Source organism: Apteryx rowi, unplaced genomic scaffold (genome assembly GCF_003343035.1).
Source record: "Apteryx rowi isolate R43461 unplaced genomic scaffold, aptRow1 scaffold_289, whole genome shotgun sequence".
NCBI classification, from domain to species: domain Eukaryota; kingdom Metazoa; phylum Chordata; class Aves; order Apterygiformes; family Apterygidae; genus Apteryx; species Apteryx rowi.
This window is the reverse complement of record NW_020449296.1, coordinates 55,683-76,049: the sequence shown is the minus strand read 5'-3', so window position 1 is coordinate 76,049 and position 20,367 is coordinate 55,683. Positions and strand designations below refer to the sequence as shown.

At 46.1% G+C, this 20,367-nt stretch overlaps 1 protein-coding gene across 9 annotated transcripts in view; it reads left to right on the top strand.

Annotated features, from left to right (window-relative positions):
* Positions 1 to 20,367, top strand: part of RUSC2 (RUN and SH3 domain containing 2) — a 62,535-nt gene that overhangs the window by 10,466 nt on the left and 31,702 nt on the right. Inside the window, exons 1-5 of one of the 9 annotated variants that reach the window (XM_026069184.1) lie at positions 6,514 to 6,684; positions 7,901 to 8,044; positions 11,476 to 11,736; positions 13,001 to 13,061; positions 14,936 to 15,051. The exons of 1 other annotated variant lie outside the window; for it this stretch is intronic. The gene's annotated coding sequence lies outside the window, so the exon portion shown is untranslated. Of the gene's footprint in view, positions 1 to 6,510; positions 6,685 to 7,900; positions 8,045 to 11,475; positions 11,737 to 13,000; positions 13,062 to 14,935; positions 15,052 to 20,367 lie in introns of those variants that run through there. 7 more of the 9 variants (XM_026069190.1, XM_026069189.1, XM_026069183.1 and 4 more) reach the window with 7 other exon arrangements.

Below are 20,367 nucleotides of genomic sequence, written 5' to 3'. Positions count from 1 at the left end.
TGATGTGATTGGCCTAAATCAACTGTTTTCAGCTTCCTTTTGAGGATATGCAGTATTTTTTATTTCAAAGGAGGTACTCCCAACCCCCATAGAATAGACATCAGTTGCTACAGAGCCATATGGACTCCCTCTTCTTTCCCACCAGTTGCACTCAGAGGTCACTGGTGTGAGCTATAGGCTTGTCTGGCATTAGGGGCTTAGTGAAAATAGGCTATGCCCGCTGTAGTACGCATCCTGACACAGCTCCTTCTCAGCCTTTTGGTGAGATCTTCCAGTACTAGTTTAAGGGGCTGTGGTTGAAGCTTGCAAAACCCTTCTAGTGTTGATTCCAGCTATGGGGTCAACAAGGGAAAGCTCACATTGACACATTGCTTCTTTGCTGACCTAGGTTCTATTTCCCCATCTTCCTTATTTGGTGTAAATCCAGGTCCAGTAAGGTTTGTAGATGATCCTAAAATGGAAGGAAAAGAATCTTAGCAGTAGGTGCCAAATGCAGTTAACTGGAAACAGAGGTTAAGTCACAGTGACTGCAGTGCCCTGTGCGTGGGGAGAGGGCCTGGACAGCAGAGGTGGCTGCTGCACCATGGGTTGATCATGTGCAGTGATGGAGCAATGCTCAGATCAGCCTTTTTCCCCAGGCATGATGGGCTGCCGTAGCAGTGCACACCAGGGACAGCGTGGGGCTGGATCTCCAGGTGGTGGAAAAGGGGTCATAGCTTGTCCAGACTGTGGTGTGGGATTGAAAATTGCATAGGTTTGCATTACTGCTAGCAGTTGCTGTGTATGGAGTTGTAGGAGCAGCTAGAGAGTGTGGAGTTGGGCGTCTCCCCTTGCTAGCAGTCATCTCACCCCATGGCCTTCTCTCACAGGCAGCTGCCCTCCTATCCCTGCTGCGTGAGCAGGCAGGCTGCAGAGTCAGCCCGCACAGCCCCATCACACTCACTTCTTTCTGAGCTTGCTCTAAATGGCTCTCTGTAACATGAGATGCATTTCTGCCATAGTCCTCCCCAGAGTGCATGTGTATTTACACTGGGGCTTTCATTAGCAATCTGGTCCTTGCTTTGCCAGCAGCCCTTGCTTTCCCCTCCTGCCCGCTTGCTCTGTGAGTGAGATAAGTACCTTGGCATCGCTGTTCCCAAGGAGAGGCAGGTGACTGGCAGCGAGAGGAATCCTTGAGCCAGCTCCCATCTGGGAGAAGTGCCTTGTCATGTTGCCTCTTGCCTACCACCCTGCAGCAGCTGGGTAGCTACCTGCAGAGACTCCCTGCAGCAGGGCTTGCTGATCCCTGAGCTGACACTGGGACAAGCTGGTTTGCTTTGGATTATCTCTGGCTTTACAGGCTGAATTCATGCTGCTCTCATGTAGTTGCTGCTGTACCTGATTCCCAGCTGCAGTGAGCTGAGTCCACGATCTGGGGAGATTGTATATGGCAAGGTAGGAGCTGAATCCTTCCATTTGTACTGCTAAAAGTAATGTGACCAGTCATACCGCCACCTGAATATGCCTGAATGAGTAGTGTATATGTGTTTTTATTCTGTATTGTTCTGTAGTTCTGAACAGTCAGTATGCTGCTTGGGCAGTAGCTTATATGACATGGAAGAGCAATGCATACATCCATTTTGTTTTTAGCAGAAAAAACTCTGGCTCCCTATGCTCTGGTACTCCAGAGCTTCTCTCTCTTCTTTCTTGTTGTGCAGCATCCTATGCATTTTGTGGCAATTTTGTCACCTGCTTTTCCAGGAGGTAGGGGCACTCTGAAAGTAGAGAACAGTCTGGACATGTCTCTGGAGAAAGGGGAAGGGAGAAGAAATTTATGGAAAACAAAAATCAAGGAAGTTCAATAGGCACTGAAATGGCTCAAGATAAATTATTCTTATGTCAGAAAATTAGACAGGGGAACAGCTTTGTTTCTCAGGATAGTCTCAAAAGGATATCTTTTTTTTCTTTCAGTCCCTTAGGACAAGCCATTTCAATACAGAAAGACCTACAGCAGCTATTGTCTCTGGGAGTAGAGGAGAGTCAGTCTTGTCAAGCTGACGTCTTCCTTCTCAGCTAACCCCTCACTGTTTGGCATTTGGTGCTTCATCTTCTCCCAGCTCTATATACCCTAACTGGAGCTGAAGAGGGGCAAGAGATGATGACCAAGAGACACTACCCCTGCTGAATGTCCCTGTTGTAGCCAAGGACAGATAAAATGAGAGGGCAGTAGCATTTTCTTCTGACCCAGCTTGTGTTTAGGCAGATCTGTTCCCTTTTCTCTCCACAGCAGTTGGGTGTGCCTGCCCGTGCATATACACAGTCATTCATCTTCCTCAAGCTTGTTGTAACTGGGCTTTCCTTCTATGTGGCGGAGAAATCTCCTAAACAGGACAGACAAGGAGGTCAGGCCTTTTGCAAGTGATGGTTTTGTTCTGAGGACTAGTTGAAACAGAAAACCATGTCCTCCCCATATCCCCAGTTCCTAGGTTCTGAGGAAGGAAAAGGGTCCTCTAACTCTTTAGCATGCCCTGCTCTGCTGACAGTGGGTGTATAAATAGTGCCCACAGTATACTATTTTGGTGACAAGCTCTTCCCAGGGTACACCCAAAGAGTTATGTGAACAAGTGTTAAAAATAACACTAAGCCCTGCCCAAATGCTGGCATCGTTTCAGCCAAAGTGTTGGGGAATCTTCCACAGAGAACAGCCTTGGCCCCTTGAGTGGGGGGAGCAGGACAGGGCCCAGCGTGGCTCCCAGTGTTTTTCTGTTCTTGCTGCCCTGCTGACCACAGAGGTCACTGACCTTCAGGTTCAGCAGATCTGCTGTTCATCATGAGGATGTGAGACTTTCACTTCTAATTAGGTTATTTGCTCCTGAGCTTTCCCTATAAGTTCGGAGTATTATCTCTAATGACAGGAAATGCCAAAAGGGGTTAACCTGAGCTTTTTCTAGCCTGCCACCAAGTCCCTGACAGTGGCCAGATCTATCTAGCTGTTTCTCCAAAAGGTCCTGGGCCCTGGCCATGGCACATGCAGAGATTCTGCCCCTACATTAAATTTGTCCTGAGGACTGGTAGCTGGGGACTGGTTTAATTGCAGAMAGGATATTAAAGTTATATGTTGAATTAACAGCTATAGTTCTGGACATTCTTGCTATCCACATAATCACAAAAGTAATTCCAAAATCCTACTCTTTTCATGGCATGGTCAGTGCCTAGAACTGAAAACTGGACCACACTGCAGAGGCTGCTGGGATACTGGGGAGTAGTGTTCCTTGGAATATGTAGCCAGTGCAGGCTGCCCCTTCTCACTAGAGGAGCTGAATGCTGCAGTTTGTTTCCCTCATGCTGGGCTTTGCCTGTTGTTGGTCAAGTCCTATGATAATGTAACATGTACACACCTGCTTCCATGCTGCTGGAATCAGTCTCTCCTGCTTCAGGGCTGTGTGTGTCAGGAGACCCTACTGACCACTTGTGTCCCGTGCATGGAACCAGAGCTCACAGAAGTGCTTCTGGAGGGGCTCGTGCTTAGAGAAGCATCTGAAGACAGAGATGCCCCTTCTTCTTGCAGGCAGGTGCTGAGGCTCCACTCTTGCCTGGTCTAATATGGGATATAGGAGATGCCACCCTCTCACATTACCCAGTGTGGCAGTGCAGACCCTATTGCTGTTTCATGGCTTAACATGTGGGGCCGTGAATGCAGAAGAAGGAAAGAGCTGAGATGTCTCCTGGATGTGAGCTTGGAGGCAGTGCTTGGGGTCACCTATCTGCTTTTAATTGAAGGTAGCAGTGTTGTGGGCAGGGGAGACTGCACTTCTGTTTTACATATTGAGGTTCTGAATGACAGCATTAATCCCTCTGTGTAGCTCTTTGGCCTTTGTGTATGCAACCTGACATCCGTCTGTGCCAGTTTCTGGCTTTGTTGAGAAAGGGTGAGATGCTTCTGCAGTCTCCGAGTACTTCATTTTCTGAAGGGCTGGATTTATTTTAAGCTGATACAAAAAGTTGCTGTGAAAGCAGCAGGCCTTGAAATTGCTGAAAAGGTCACAATTGCTGTTTGGTGCTCCATGCTTCACCTCTTCTGATATGGAAATATTAATTCTGGCAGATGTCCTCAGGGATGGAGGGCAGGTCCCATTAGAACGTCATGACTGAGAGTTTTCTCCAGCAATTGCACTGAGAATTAGAGCACAGCAGCTTTTCATGTTTGGTCTTTGACTGTCTTATCTAGCTTTCTCAGCCCTTGGTAGCATTCCTCCTTTTCTTGCCATTTAGTGGAGCTTCTCTTTTTCTTGCTCTCTGATGAAAGGCACTGGCTGAGTTTGTGCAAAGGTTGGAGTGCTTTCTTACATGTGTGTTCAAAGTACAGATTTTTAGGATTGTCCAAAGATGAAAATATATCACAGAAGTGAAAAGCATATTTGTTTTTCCAGGTATTCTGTAAGGCAGAATAACCTGCTCTGGGTGATTAGTCCTTCACTAGGGGGGTCCTACTCCTCTGTAAATGTTCAGCCAGCATATGAGGTGCCTTGAGTCATCATCATTCCTGTTTATTATTACATCTGAGCCAAGGTTCTGTATTGTCGTGGCATGTATCACAGAGCTCCCAGGGCTCTTTCAGGACTCTTTCCGCACTGGTGTGCTCTTGTTCTCATGCATGGGATGTACCTGGGATGCATGGGGATACATGGCCTTGTTCATCCTCTGTAAGTGCTTCTTTACAGGCTGTTCATCATCAGCCTTCTGCAAGGTGCCAGAGCCCCACACCACAGTTTCCAGCAGTTCTCAAAGTACTAAGATGACTCCACAGGGAGCCCTGTAGAGCAGAGTGCCTCATCTCTTTTGTCTGCCTTATATGAGGTTTGAGCCCTATTTCAGTCTCTTCAAAACAGTCTAAGCCTGGTGTGTCAGGAGTCTCCCGTGACCTGCTTTGCCTTTATGATCTGCCTCCTCACTGGTGCCAGATCATGGGCACTGTGTGAGCCCTGGACTAGGCTTTGCCTTTAACAGCTTTTGTTTTCTATTTTAAAGAATATGTCAGGATTTCCTCCCATGCAGGAATCCCCTTTTTCCCAAACCATCTCCTTTGCTGTGGGTGTTTCTCAGTCCTGAGCAAAATTGCTCTCTGTTCCACACAGTATAAAGGCACATCCTTCCTAGTTCTGTGTGTTTGTGTATGTGTGTGTGCATGCGCATATGCATGTGTGTCTGTCTGCATACAGACATATATGGTGCCTCTTAGCTGGAACATGCATGAAAAGGATGTAGACCAGGCACGACTGGCAGTACTGCAGCTAGATGCTGCAGATTAGACTCTTTGTGCTGCTTAAGCATACACCTGTAGGCACATATAGCCAAAAGATTGTTTAATCATGGGATGACCTGATGTGGAGATCTGGAGTACAACTGGCTGAAAATCTACTACAGCCTGCTTTGTTAGATGGGAAGAGGTTATAATAACCAAAGAAAAGGCTAAGAGGGTTCTCAGTTGCGGTGAAGTAACATCTTCAGCAAGACCAAATACATGAGAGAAGTGTCTCTTCGCTATGGTAGACAAAAGGAGGATGAATTCACTGAGTGGAAGCCGGTACTAAGCACATTCCTTTTAGGGAAAAAGAAACAAACCCTCAGGATGGTTTTTACCAGCCAGGTGGATTAGCCGTTGGATCAGTCAGCCATGTGGTGCCTTCACATATATATTTACTGTCTCTTTCCAGAAGCATATTTGTTTCTCCTGTTATTCTGCCTCACAGAATAAACTTCTCTAGGCTTTTAATTCTTCATCAGAGGCTTCCTGCTCCTCTGAGTCAAACAGAAATCATAAGAAAGTAAGAACTCCAGAAGCCATGTAATTATATCTCCCTGACCCAAGCAAAGTTGACTCAGACTATGCCATTCCTTATGTGTTACTGTTCCACCTGTCTCTAGAAACTTCCAGTGATGGTGACATTAGCTGCTGCATCCCACAGCCTCGCACCCCAATCCCCTCCCTCCATCACTTTCTGCTGATGCCATGGCATGCTGGGATGGCCAAGGCATTTGATGGGCATTTCTTAGTGATCTTAGACCATTTCCAGTTTATGACACTAAGGATCTGGGCAAATTAATGAGAATGTTTGCCTCTAAATATGTYAAACAAAGAACTTCTGAGCCAGAACCTGTTGCAGATTATGCAAAATATTAAGAAACCATCCTTATCTCCTGACTGCTGTGCTTTTTTGGTGGAGTAATAAATGGCTAGTTCTATCTGTCACACCTGATGCCTAACCTAAACTTCCCTGGCTGCCCCTCAGGCAGCCTATTCCTGTTGTCAGGGGAGAACAGTTTATTCTCTTGCTTCTGGCAGCAGCCTTTTATGTGTTTCAGATCTGCTTTTGTGTGTCCCCTAGTTTTCTACAGACAAGTAACGCAGTTGCTTTGCGCTTTCCTCCTTTCTGGTTTTTTTCTTGCTCTTTTTGGACTCTAAGCAGTTTGTCCAAATCTTTGCAGGACTGGTGGAAGCTGAGGCCTTAACCAATGTTGCGTAGAGTGGGAGGATTGCTCCATGTCTTGCATATGAGATGCTTATTCATACAGCCCTACATACTGTTTGTCTACTTCAAAGCAAAATGCCACTATGACTCATGTTCAACCTGTGATCTACAGTAACCACAGATCCCTTCTGAGTGAGCAGGTCGTGCACAGTGATTATAGGTGGGGATGTCCAAGGTATGCTATTTAAGATGTCATGGTAATGATTATAACTTATGTCTATTTACTGTCTATATGTAGACCTTATCTGTTTTGCTGATAGTATCTGTACTAGAGGTGGTACAGATGAAAGTAAGAGACAACCACTCCCTCTAAGAGCCAGCAGGTTAAAAGCATAAGAGGTAGATGGGACCGCCAGGATTTAGTTGCAAGCCTGCATTACATAGGCTTTTTAGGAAGAGTTTTCAACAGTTCTCCTGTAATTGGACTGTTTTCCCTCTTCTTTGCAGTTTTTGTAAGTGCCTGCTCGGATGCTCATGAACACTGGCAGTCCCTTTGGTGGCACTGTCTTAAGCATGCCAGTGTTGTGCTGCTGGTGGATGGTTTTTGAGTGTACCTTCAACAGTCTCTTTTAATCACAGAGGGCTTTGCAGAAGCACAAGCTATCTAGGGATTACTTTATTTGCCGCTAAAATAACCATCTGGGGGAGGGAGCACTGCAGAGCAGCAAGCATGGCCAGTTTGGGTGATAAATGAAGAAATGTAGGAAAAAGCAGTATAAATAATAGTATCTCTAAATCAGCTGGTGATTACATGCTCCCTGGGGTTTGTTGTAAAGATGGGAGTGTGTTTGAGAGCTGGGAGGTCTTTTGGGAACACTTTGCCTTGAGCTGACAGATATCACTGCTTAACTTGTGTTGCTGCTCTGAGCAGTGATGGCAAAAAAGGGCTTAGACATGTGCAGAGGGAGGTGAGAGTAGGTTTTCTGTGTGAAGTCCCAAGCAGTTTCTATACTTGCTGTTTCCTCAGAAAACTGGAATGTTTATGACTGGATCCTATTGACAGGAGGGCAGGAGGCTTTCTCTATTCTTGCGTGTAGCCTCTCTTGTGTCCAACAGATGTTTTTCTTCTTTGTTTTGCCCTTTTCCTGTTTGCACCCATCCATTACAGTCTCTGTGAGCTGAGGCTTGTTTGCAGTGCAGTTACACTTGCTTTGAGGCAGCCAGGAGATGCCTCTGCAGTGGGAAAGCAGTGTCACTTTGAGTACATCTTGGGAATCCTAAGCAGTCACCTTTCTTGAGCAATGCTCTCTATGTATGCAGCAATCTCTGCTTGTCCTTAATATTTAGACAGTGAGCCGGCTTATGGCTGCAGAGGTTCAACTCAGCCCTGCAGTTTCTGTGCTGCTTCCTTGGAAAGTAAGTATAAAATAAAGTATCTTTTTTTATTTCAGGTCAGAATACAAACCAGTGAATACAGCAGAGTTGTGGCTGCCAAAATCATCAGTTTCTCTGTGTGAGCCGATGTCGCAACTTGAGGCTTTCCCCATGGCAGTGGGAAACTGTTAGGTCACAGTGAAAATGTACTAATAGTTGAGGTAAATTGTGCTGTAGCGACAGCACTGATCACATTTTTGAAAGCTAATTTTCATATAAGTGAAGCCAGTAACACCTTAATATCCTCTGTTACTGTGGTCTGCACAGAACAAGTGGTTGGTTGCCAAATTAGAAGGCATATCTTTTTGTAATAATACCCTTTCTGCTCCTTTTGCCAGTGCTTTGCTTGTTGAAAAGGTTTATATCAACAAAGTCTGAGTGAGTGCTTGAACAAACAGGGCTGCTGTTATAGCAGGGCTCCTGCTTCAGGCACTCTGAAAGCATAGACTGCATCAGTTATGTCCAAATTTTGCTTTAATTGAAGGTTTTCTGTACAACTTTATGAGCTTTCTTTATCAGATTGAAGCTGAGACTTCAGACAGCAATTCAGGAGCTGTTCTGTTATATCTGTCCTGACTTCCCTCTATCTATCTCAACTGCTCATCTATTTCTTTGTGCTCTTGCTTTAGGAAGTACTGAATATTAGGGCTGAAATAAGGGCACTGGCATCCTAGGATCTGTTCTTGCTTTTCCCACAGGCTTCCAGTGTAATACCAAGTGAACCATATCTCCATGTTGCCTTAGTCTCCTGCATGTAAAATATTGATAACAGTGCTTTCCTTGGAAAGCAATATGACAATATTGGGATCCTGGGCTGGAAGGGACTAGCAACAGGCAGCTGACTGTGAGTTTGGTTTGGTTTTCCCATAGATGTCTCAGTATTATTGAGGTATGTGGAACTCAGCCCAGCCCTCTAGGGATCCATGCCAGAACTAGCCCTCTCTGGTAGCTGTGACTTTTTATGGAGCTTGTAAAAGCCTCTGTTCCTGGGCAATAAGGTGGTAGCTGCTAACAATAGGAAGGATCAGACCTTAATACAGGAAGACAGAAATCGCCATAGTGGCTTGGATGAAGGATCCACCTAGCACAGTATTCTTTTTCCAAAGTAGTTGCAAGTGGTCAGCTAGGGAAGAGTGAGAAAAAGGCAAGCAGATATGATACCTTAATAGTTCCTTAGCTTCTAAACATTTTCAGTTCAGGGGATTTCCTAAGTCTGTTGTATTTTGACCATTTAGTGACCTGAAATGGATCTCCCAAGCGCTTTTCCTGCCTCCTCTTGAACAGGCATGAAATTCTTCTCTCCACAACATTCTTTGCTGAGAAATAAGGAGCAGCAAACTGACTAAAGGAAGATAAGAGGAATGTTGAAAGAGGAAATGCTGGTAAAAAGGGAAGCTGTTAGCAGAAATTAGCCTTAGAATGGAGCCTATTCAATACATAAAGCTCTGAGCGTTAAAAAGTGAGAGTTTGCTGATAATGTTTCCTGAAGACACAAAGCTGGGGAGCATCATCAATTCAGAGGCAGTTCAGGGCTATTCAGAAGGAAGAGCTTGGATGACTTTAAGGAATGTTACAAATGGGAACTGGGTAGTTCAAAATTGCATGGTCATGTCCATTAGGAATAAGCAAAAAGTTCAGCTCCAGCTGACAGCTCACTGGAGAAAATGAGGGAGACAGAGGAAAATCCAGGCTCTATCAGTCAAGCATGAGATAACTGTGAACAACTAATATGATGCAGCCATGAAAAAGATAAACGTCATCCAAAATGGTGTATTGGACAAAATATTTCTAGTAGAGATGGGGAAATTTTAGTGCTATTATCTTAAGGCATGAGGAGATCTCACTTGAAAGATTGTGTATGTTTCTGGTCACTCACAGAAGGTTGGATTCAAACTGGATCAGGTCCAGAGAAGGGTTACTGCTATGGTCAAAGAAATGGAGAGCCTACCTACTGCGAAGCAGTTACAGAACTTGGATAATTTAACTTTAAACACAGACTGGATAAATTTTGAAGCTAACGGTCATTTTTGGAACAGGAGGGAATAGGGATGAGCTACCTATGAATAAAAGTGAGCTGGAAATTTTTTAGGTTCTTAAACATCAGAGGAGTCAATTTAGGAATTTTGTTATCTTGAAAAATATTTAGCAAACAAGAATAGTCCATGTTTTGGAAAAAAACACCTTTCTGTATCAAGCCATTTGCTAATTTGGAGGCAGGTCTCCTGCCTTGGATTGCTAGCCCTGAAGAAACCAGTACTGCCATTCTGGGGAGTGGACAGGGCTTGCTGGGGCAGGGTCATCATGAGCTGCCTGGTGAATCCTGCTTTTGCGAACGTGTGTGTGCAACCTTCATGGCCCTGCCGACTGTTGTGCCTCTGCCCTTGGTTCCTCTCAGAAGCAAGGCTCAGTGGGGATCATTAGTGACCCTCTGGGGAAATGCGGGGGCTGAGAGCAGGCATTGTCAGCGTGCTGTTGTCACTGTGTGCTTTTCTCACTCTCTCTGTATTTTTTCCCCCTCATTCAAAATCATCCATATTTTATTCCCACCTTATACTGGATACAAAAGTTGTCAAGCATATATTGGTAATGATCAGCCTGTATTGATCTCTGTGTGTTTGAGAGAGTGATGATGTTTGACCTTGAAGGCAGAGTTTGCAGAGATGGGGAATGATTTTTTTTTTTGAGGATTTTTTTTAAGTTTTCAGTACTTTCTGCTTTCCTGAAGTGTTTTGGTCCCCCTTGCTGCAGGTAAGCAGCACCGTGCTGATTAGTAGCTCTGACCAGCATGCCTCTCTGGCATTCCTAAAATGGCCTGACTGGTAGGGGATGGGGTTGCTGTGTTTTGTGGATTCAGATTTCTGCCATGAGCAATCAGTAGGTGAGGGTGGAAAGGCAGTGAGCTGCTCCTGCGTTGCTCATGAATGTCCAGCATGTGCAAAAGCGTGACATGTCTCTCCCTCCTGTGGCTGTGCTACAAATCAGGTCATGAAGAGTCAAGCTGTGSCCTAGACATGTTCTTGCTGTTTCTGCTGTAGATAGCAAGGCTCAGGCTGTCCACTGTGGTGATGAGCTTGCTGCTGTTCTTGCAGCTTTTTATTTGCTGAAGGCACACTGCGGGTAACGATGCCTAGATCAAAGTGTCCATCCTCAGGAGAAGGAGGCAGTCAGCTCTCTGTGCTGAGTTACACCAGTGAGTTGCAGCAAAGAGGCTGTAGCCCAGAGGCTGTCTGGCTGTTGCAAGGGTGGGCAGACTGAGCACCGTGCCTGACAGTGAGGCATGATTAAAGGCCTTTTCCTATCTGGTGCTTGGTGTCAGAACTACAGCCGAGGCAGCCAGCTGGGATTTGAGCCTGAGCTGTTTCCACTTTACTGATCACCCGGGAAGATTTGCAGCAAATAGGTGGGAGGCTTAGGCTATTTTTGCTGAGGTGGATGATTTTGCTATACAGTTGTAGTGAGGGTGGGAAGGTTTGTTCCTTCTTGTCTGCAGGGATGCGCTGGCCTTAGTAGCTGATTTCTGCACAGTATGTGAAAGCAGGTGAATATTCCACTGTCAGAAGAGCAGAAGAGCATTGTGCTTTTTTCCCCCTAGATGCTGAGGGGCTGGGTGAATGTTCATGTCCTGGTGATAGTCTGCAGGAGAACAAAGCGCTCCAGGTACATATGGCCTATGCCCAGCCCAAGTGCGGCACACAGGGCTCCCCCTGAAGTGGCGAGCTGTGCTGCAACCTGACACTGGGAATGGGATGCTTCCTTACTGGAATACCTGGGCTGGAGAACCTGTTGTGCGCTCAATTCTCACACCCTTGGAGGGAGAAGATGGCAAAACCCCTGCCCTACATCTCGGATGCCTGTGAGTAATGAGACTAACATTGTTTGATAACATTGATTGTTCTCACCTGCCAAGCTGCACCCTGCAATGCCGAAAGTGTGTGGGAAGCATTATCCACAGAGCAGGGAGTGGAGCTGGGTTAATGTAGGGATGGTGGGTTCTGGCCCCTGCACCTCCTGTGTCTTGCTTCTCAAAGGAGCAGTTACCAGCCTTCAATATTCCTGCTCCCCTCCTTTGCATGAGACTGTGGAGTCAGCCACCCTCCCCTTCTTGCACTGACTCATCTCTGTGATCAAAGAGAAGTCATCTAGAAGTGAGCCCCAAGAAAGAGCTTTCTTCTTCTCCATTACTGCCTGTAATCTCTTATTGCCTATGAAGCTCTGAGAAAACCCATCAGTTTTTACCACTTTTGTGGAGAGGGGCAGCAAAGGGGAGCTTGCAGTAGGGATGCAAGGCAACGAGTTTAGGGTCGGGGGAAGGCACTGAACTGAATAACTGTTTGGGGGAGGAGAATACGAGTGTTTACATTGGGAAACATACGTAAATAGCTAGCTGGAGGTGTTTCTGAAGGAGCCCTTTTTCTGCTGCATTGATCCATCTGATTTTTAACAAAACAGCCCCCTGACTGCATCTGCTCTGGAGTGCTTATTTGCTACATGAAGGAGGCATTACCATCAGTGAATTGGTTAATACCAGTGTCCTGTGGCAGGGGCTGGGATGCAGGCAAACATTCAGCCTGCCAGCATTTATAGCTCCCAGCGTCAGTGTTGGCAAAGCTCGCAGAGGACTGGGGAGGGCACCAGAATAGTTTCCATTCTCCTCTCTGCTGTGGGAACGAGTCTCCTGGGTAACAAATGCTCCTTGTTCTGCACAGAGCTCCACAGTTGAGACTCTGTCTCCTTTCTTGCTGTTGCTCCCTGACTGTCCCAGCTGAACGGGCCCGAGATGTCTGCTAGAGCCTGCCTTAATTAACGCTGACAATACAATGAGGCTGGCCTTATGGGGGTCTGGGGGCTGCGCTCTATGGGAATACTTAGCTGAAACTGTTAATAATTTCATTTACTGCGGCTTGGGTGGAACAGGGCTCTCCAGGACTAGCTTTCTTCTTGCTGCAATCACCAGGCGTGGAGGTACATCCCTCACTCCTGCTATGGGGCTGCATCATCCCTGAGGCTTGTCCCTGCCACTTGAATGGGATCGGATGGGAGTGTGGGGCCCAAGCAAAGGCAAGCAGTGGGCTCAGGAGCGTGAACTGCCACAGATGGGTCATGTTCATTGCCTGCAGGAAGGACCTGCTGAGCCTGAGCTTTGGGACTGACTGACARATTGTTCCTACTGTTTTGAAGGTGAGTGACAGAGCTGCATCTGTGATATTGGCTCCAACACATTGTGAATGGACTGCCCAGCCCACAGAAGGCCCAAGGTCCTTCCTTTTGTCTTCCTGTAAAGGTCTCTTTCTGCACTCTTACCCACAGCACTGGGGAAGTCCCAAACTCCTGTCTTTGGAGCCCTTGGTAACTACTTGGCAGGAACAGTCTCTGTGTTTTTGGTCAGAAATCTGATTTGAATGTTACCCAAAGAGGCATTTTAAGGGTTGATAGTGGTCTGGGATCCAGGATGATTGGCAACCACTTCCAGTGATGAATCTAATATTTTTCTGGTATAGCTTTTTATGTTGGACTCTCCAGAGGCAGAAGCCTGTACAAAGTATTGTGTTGTTTAGGCTGTTTTCTTTTGTTTTGCTTGACAGTTGCTTTGGGTGTATCATGGCATAGAGCAGAAAGTACTAAGATGTGTCATGGTTCTTAATTTCTTTGAACTATGTGTCTGTGTGACATTTTTATCCTGTTTTCTGACTTGCCTAGTCCCCATGAAGGAGATGGATTTTGGTTCAGACTTGTAGGCCTTGACAGTGTAGAAGGATAGAAATGGCAACTTAGCCCTCTGAGGAGGGTTAGACAGCAAAGTGAAATAATGTGAGTAGTTCTTCTAGGATGGTTGTCTCAGGGGAGCTGTTTCACTGCTAGAAACATCCCTGCTGGAACTGCCTTTGAGCCCAGCTTGGTTTCTGAGGTGTGTAGTTGTGCCCAGCCTGTGACAGAATAACAAGCTGCTGCATCAGGGAGAAGGGAGAGGGTTCAGGGCTCTTTTCAGAAGAGAAATCCTGAAGTAGCAGCATGTGTCCCTTGGCAAAGCTGCCTGTGCCTTGCCAGGAGCTGCACTGACTTGCATATGGAGCAGGTTGCAGCAGTCTCTGATGAAAGCGGGCTGACCAAAAAATCCTTACACGTGGTCTCAGGATCAGAAGAGAGCCTGACTTTTTGCAGGTAGTGATCTCTGTGCATCTTGCCTTTGTCTTAAGAAAGAGGGTCTGTTATGGATTGCCTTGCAGGGGTGCCAGGATTTAGCCTAATTTATTGGCAGTGCTTTAATCCCAAGCTCTAGTTAATAGCTGCTGGGATCTTGATTTAAGATTTCCTGTGATAGCTTGAACTTTTTACATCCTGTTCCTGATAGGTGTGTTTGACACTGAATGAACTATTTGTGGTTGCATCCCACTCCAGGGGTGGCTGCATTTCAGGGATGTTGTGTGGATGCTGTTGGTAAAGCTGTTTAGGAAAAGGCATTACAGAAATAGAAGAGAAGCTTCAAGAAGCTTCTTGTAGTACTCCTGATCTTTCAGTTTGAGTCCTGCCCATCCTCCTCCTGTGTGCTGCTTTGCAGGAGAGCATTTTATCTCCAAGGGCTCTGGCTGCCATTGTGAGTTGTAGGAACACAGCACTCCAGCTCCCTTTGCTTTCCAAAGCCAGGAGAAGAGACCTGACAGCCTGCAACCACACAGCATCTGAAACACAAGCTCAACACAGGATAAGATGCTGCAGCTCTATTTTACAGCCCTTTGCAGGCTTTGTCTTTACGTGTTTTCTCATGCTACCTTCCTGATTTCCCAATTACTGTAAGAATCAATCGTCCGTCTTCCATCTCAGCTTGTTCTCTGCCTTTCCCCCCATGTCTGCTCCCTCCCATCCCCTGCCTGGTCTGAGGTCCCGCAGGGACTGACTGTGAGCTGGAGCGGCTGTGCTGTGGGCATGCTTGCTCCTTCACACGCAGCAACGTCACAACAGCAGCAGCAGGAGCATTGGAGATGTGATTGCGCAGACCCTCTGCAATGCCAGGGATGCAGCTGTGAAAAAAAAAATTGACTCTCTGTTTCCCACAGCATCCTTGGGAGAGAATACAGAGCCCGCTGGAATCTGAGTGCTCAGCACTGGCTGGTGCTGTTGGAGCAGAGTGTGTTCAGTGAGAGGAGACGGGGAATAGAGGATCCGTGGAAAGGTGAGATGGGGAAGTGATCGGGTGGATGTTTTTCTTACTGATGGTTTTCTAGCCATTATCCTGCAGGGGTTGGTTTGTTTTTGTAGAGATTGCCAGTTACCCAATGGAGCTAAAAGATTTTGGGATTGCTTTGTCTCATCAGAGGCTGTGTTGCTTTGGAGCTGTTGTGATTGTAATTGATGTAAAAGAGTGAGGAGGCTGGTATTGCTGTGCAGAATATGTTTGTTCATTGTAGCTATGAAATAGCGGTTGTTGTGTCCGGGGCTGGCTGTGCAGAGGCGAGCTGTGTTTCGCCCTGACAATGCTCTCCTTTTGATGCAGTTGCACAGTTCTCTATTGTGTCTGCCATGACAGCCGAGCCCACACGGATTGTTTTGGTCTCAAGAGCTGCCATGCTCTCCGTGCATCCCTGGTGGTGCTGCTGCTGTGCAGCACGAAAGCTGTTCTGACAGACAGCGCTTCCATGAAAAGCCAGAAACAAAGGACACAGACAGAGAAAAGGTTGCTGTCTGTGTGGCTTTTGGCTTTTTTTTTTAATAGCAGTAAATCGATTGCACAAAAAGGTGTTAGCATAAAATAGAGTGGCAGGTAAAATCTTGCTCCTCTCCAAAGAAATCTGTGCAGSTTGGAGTCCTTTGTGTTGCTTAGGGTGTGTCTGTGATGCTTGTGAAATGAATGCTCTCTGCTTGCCACTTTTCACAAATGAGATGAGAAAGGTTATCTAAGAATGGAGGAATTATTATTTTTAATTACTAAGATGAGTGGTCCAGGCTGGATACCAGTTACTAGAGCTTAATTACATGGTCTCGTTATAACCAAATCCCTCTTTTCCCTCCCTGCCTTTCTTCTTCTTCCCTCCCCCACTGCTGCACAAATCCTTCCATCAAATTGCCTCTGCAAATGCGAAAGGAGAAGCGCTTGAACAAAGAGAAGGATGTACGTGGGAAAGGGATCTAGATGCCGAAGAGGCAATGTTCAGGATGACAGTCAGAAGAATAAGGCAAAAGTATAAAAGAACAAGATTTTGGTATATGTGGTACAATGATGTGGCTATAGAGGAATGTACACATGGGGATGTAGTAACATAAGGAAATGAGCAAATAGGAGATGCAGTCTTTTGGGGTTATGGAAAATGCTGAGCATATGGGGTTGCAATTGCAGGTGTTTAGGGGGAATGTGGTGTTTATGGGAGTTACAGCAGCATTGGCTTACTGTGGAACGTACATACAGGGACTGGATTGATGGGTGTTGTAAGGAATGTATGGAGTATGGAGGAGGTAGAATTCTTCTGCTTTTTACCTCTGGACACCTAGAGTCTCGTATACTGATGTTGCTAATGAGCAAGTATGACAGCTCTAACCTATTCACAAAACCCTTCTGCAATTTGCCAAGCTTGGCAGAGAGCTTGGGGGCAGCTCAGTATTGAAATGACCAGATAATAGTTCAGATAAAGCATCTTTAGGCCTGTCAGGAGCCCCAGGACAGTAGGAATAATGTAAGCAAAATGCTAAGTGTTTTGGCAGAGCAGTGGAGGAACCTTGGAGCCAAAAAGGCCATAGACAGGTGTGAGGGGCATTGCAGAGCTAGAAGAGCAGGGGGTTGTGGGTCAGAGATCAGTGGTAGAGGGCACAAGGGAGGAAATCCAGGGCTGTCATTGTAAGGGTTTGTCTGTGTCATTTGTACGGTCATTCTCCAGCCTCTCTCACTGGGTTCCCTGAGGTGGTCAGTGTTGTGTGCAGACCCAACAGGTTTGTTGAGATGGGAGCGATTCTCAGGACAGCCTTTTCTGCAGTGGTTTTCTGAAGGAACCATTTTACGGCTGCAGATTCTTAGGCAGTTGTTCACTCTCCATTCCTATATTGTGGTAAGGCTCTCTGATCTTTACGCTTTGTGAAGAAGAAAGAACCCAGAGTTTCTGTTCAGGGTAACAAACAGGGAATACAGGGTTTTCAGCAAAGCCACAGGGCAGAGTGAGTTCTGCCCACAACTCTGTGACAATGTATTGGAAGCTTCTTGGAGCTTCCTGAACTGCAGCTCCTTCTCATCCCAGGCCTGAAACCTCTCCCTGGGGACTAAGAACCCTCTTTGTGTCTCCAGGTCTCCATCCCATTCAGCCTGGCGGGGTTGGGTAGCAGGATATGCTCCTGCAGGGGTGAAAAGGGGGATTTGTACAGTGAGAGACATGCTACCAGACTGCATTTGTGCGGTGAAAAAGTGATACTTCAGAACAGGCTTCTGCAGGAGGTAGCTAGTGGATAAGACACGTGTGCAGCACGTGTGCATTTGTTTATAGGCGCATYGTGGGCCGGAGGACAGGATGTGCAACAGGACATAACTATGCAGGATGCATGTATCAGGGTGCAGAAGAGAATTTGCAGTGTGTACAATGATTGCCTGATGGAAAAAAAAGAAAGTGATGCAGCCTGCTTTGCTGCTGGGGATAATGGACAGCAGGATCTCTGGGATGGGCCTGGACGTGCACTGCAGAAAGTGCAGATGCCCAGGAGAATATGCAGTGGGCTCACAAATGGCCTGCCAGTGGCTCCATTATTGCTCGTCAGAGTGTCTGAGGCTGTAGTAGGAAACAAAGACAAAATACTCTGTCCCAGAGATCTTAATTTCCTTCCAGTCTGATGCTTCTGGTGAGTCAAGATCTCACTCTGGTATTGTTCCTGATAGCCAGGCAGTAACCCAACTTTAGCAAACCCATGTTGTGTTTTGCCCCATTTTTCATTTATTTCCCTGGCTCATTATTCGTATGTAGCCTTATGTAGTATTAAGGGCAGGCCAGTAGATCTATTCTAGCATGGGTCATTGCCCTCTCTTTCAATACAGGTACAGGCTTTACCTTTATTGTTCACCAGTCACATGGCTTTCCCTCCTTCCTCTCTTTTTCCTCATGGATATTTTTATCAAAAGCCCTGATGCCAGCTGTGATCATGCAACAGTTCTCTTGTTGTTCTGGGATCAAGAATGTCTTGTCCCTCTAACTTGAGTGCATTCATACTCTTGAGTTTGTTTCCACTTCAAATAATCATTTCCTTTTCTGCACCCTCTTTTCCCTGCATTGCCTAACCCGTCATTGCCCCAGCTCCCATATTTTTCTTCTTGCTGAAACATTATCAGAGAGTTTAGCTATTTGGGTCATATCTAGATTTGTCTTTTCGTTCTACCTTTCCTCACTGCACAGTTGGCCCACTTCCTCTCTCCTTGTTTTCTTTTTGTTTATGTGGCTGAAGAACTTGTTAGGTATCCTTGGCAAAATTTAACGATGCTTGACCTTTGTGATTCTTTCTGTATCCCTTCCCATGATGTCTTAAGGTGGAATTTTCTTGGATGAATAACTCCTTTTTCCAGTTTTTGCAAGTGCTCTACATACCCCTAATATCCTTCCTGGTGTGGTTATTCATTCAGGTTAGTCAGGAGCACTACTCTTCAAATTTCTCACCTTGCTTGGCATATGGATTCCAGATTACTTATGGTATACATTCAAAATGTTTTCTGTAGTATTTCCCCAAGCTCTTCATTTTCGCTGGCTTTATAACTGTTTTCCCTAATATGCCAAAGAGCTGCTCTTTTAAAATTAAAAAGACTTCTTTACAGAACTGCACAATTTTTGCCTTTCTGTTTTATGTAAACTGGATCCGCTTGAGATCATTCAGTCCAAAGTCACTTCTGTATCACCGACGCTAGACGATATCTCTGTAGGCGAGGTTCTCATGGACCCGAGCGGTGATTAAACCCAACAAAAGCAAATGAAAAGTGAGAGGTGCTGAGATCTTTGTGAGACACTGAGGATCTGAGATGGAGATCCTCCCTGTCAGCTGTGGAATTGAATGACAGTACTGACCGAGAAGATTTGGGGGGATAAAGTGATTCTGGCAGATTGAGCAGTGAGTTCCAATCCAGTCTGTAGGTCCAAAAGAGCCAGAAGTTTAACCCCATTCCAGGCTATGCAAGAGGCTGCAAGATAAGACTTCAAGGAGCTGAGGGCTCATGGCTGGCAGGAGGTGGAATCCATAGCAATGATCAATGAGCTGTGTTGGTAACTAGCCTTAGCAGGGATTTCTCATGTTATCTGCTGAGCAGATTCCCTGCATGCCCTAACATTTATATGTCTGCTCCAGTTTTCTCTCTTCATGGAAATTATGTTAGTGTTTCTTTTCTGAAAGAAGTGGGTCAAAGCAGGGACATACCTCTCAAGATGAGAGCAAGAGCAGGCCTATCCACAAACCCATCCTCTCCCCACCAGAATTATGTTGTAGCCATGGATATTTGTAGGTAATGGAATTTTCTATCCATAAAATGCATGCAAATATTTCTTACTGGGCAAGGCTGCTGGCTGCTCAGGCACAGTCCATCAGGCAACATGCTGCTGGGAGTTTTGTTCATGATACATTAATATCAAGAAACTGCAGGGAAGGTCAGGGCTCAGTGGTTCAGGCACTACACAATACAATGTAAGAAACATCCTTTGCTCCAAAAAGCTCACTAAATTGAAAATCTGACAGGTAAAGCAGCCACTGGGGGGAGCTTAAAGGAGCACAAAGATGCAGGTGACAAGTTCAAATGGTTGTTTAGACAGAGAGAAAAGACTGTGGTCATTATAACTCTAGTAGATGGGAGTGTTCAGCCCGGTGACAAAGAGCTGAGGTTGACTGGAGTGTGTCGTAGGTGAGGTGATGAAGGATACTGCCAGCCAAGTGGCAATAACAGGAGGCAGAGCCACCCTGGTAAATAGTGACCATGATGCAGCTGGGTGGCCATAGTGTATGTAATAGCACTTTCTGGCTCAGGCTCACACTCTGAGTTTGAGCTGTTGGGAAAGAGACCACATGCTGCAAATATACAGCAGACTTTCATCTGATACTTCTCTCGGACCCACTGTTACCTCAGACTAGACTGTGCTCTGTTCTTGAGGAAGGGTGAGACACATGGGTGAAGGATGAGGACTGGACTGGGACAGTCTGCTTTCCCCTTGGTTCCTGGATGTGCAAAGGACTGACCTGTGTGTCTGTGGTCCTGTTTGTTTGTTCAGGAACTCCACTGAATACTAGTGCCAGAAAAATTGGGATACAGTTGCAGGAAAATGAGTTTTGCATGAGAATTCCAGTTATTCTGTGATGTTTTGAACTGATGAGCTGCTTAACTGTGATGCAGTCAACGCTGGGGGAAATTTTGTGCTCCTGAGTGATGGCTAACACAGACTYGGTTCAGTGCCAATTATAACATTTCCCTCAGCTCCTTCCAGCCCTCAGGGAATGGACCCTTCAGGTGCTACTCTTGAAGGGAGAAGGGAGTCCTTCCTCTCACAAA